Genomic DNA, 891 nt, shown 5'->3' with positions numbered 1-891 from the left:
TCCCTTCCCAGATCCTACTCAGAATACCACAGACAAGGTTTAGACGTTCTGGATCTCAGGAATGGCCGCCAATAATTCTAGCCTATACCACGAATGTTCTAATCTTAGATTAGAAACCCAAGAGATACACATTCAAGCTTGTTTGCATGTAGAACGGAAATGGTTGTCAGGCACGCGTTCATAGATGAGAATGGTGATGAGTGTCACATAATCATCACATTCATCATGTTCTTGGGTGCGAATGAATGTCTTGGAGAAGAAATAGACTTGAGTTGAATAGAAAAACAACAGTACTTTGCATTAATTCATGAAGAACAGCAGAGCTCCACACCTTAATCTATGGTGTGTAGAAACTCCACCGTTGAAAATACATAAGAACAAGGTCTAGGCATGGCCATGTGGCTAGCCTCCAAAAGCGTCTAAGATAGCATAAGACTTATCAAAGATGAAAATACAATAGTAAAAGGTCCTATTTATAGAGAACTAGTAGCCTAGGGTTTACAGAAATAAGTAATTAATGCAGAAATCTTCTTCCGGGCCCACTTGGTGTGTGCTTGGGCTGAGCATTAAAACTTCCATGTGTAGAGACTTTTCTTGGAGTTAAACGCCAGCTTTTGTGCCAGTTTGGGCGTTTAACTCCAGCTTTTGTGCCAGTTCTGGCATTTTGACGCTAGAATTCTTAAGCTGACTTGGAACGCCGGTTTGGGCCATCAAAGCTTAGGCAAAGTATAGACTATTATATATTGCTGGAAAGCCCAGGATGTCTACTTTCCAAACCAATTGAGAGCGCACCAATTGGGCTTCTGTAGCTCCAAAAAATCCACTTCGAGTGAATGGAGGTCAGAATCCAACAGCATCTGCAGTCCTTTTTCAGCCTCTGAATCAGATTTT

Source organism: Arachis ipaensis, chromosome B02 (assembly GCF_000816755.2).
Source record: "Arachis ipaensis cultivar K30076 chromosome B02, Araip1.1, whole genome shotgun sequence".
NCBI lineage: Eukaryota > Viridiplantae > Streptophyta > Magnoliopsida > Fabales > Fabaceae > Arachis > Arachis ipaensis.
The sequence above is the reverse complement of the archived record's forward strand: the minus strand, read 5'-3'. Positions refer to the sequence as shown.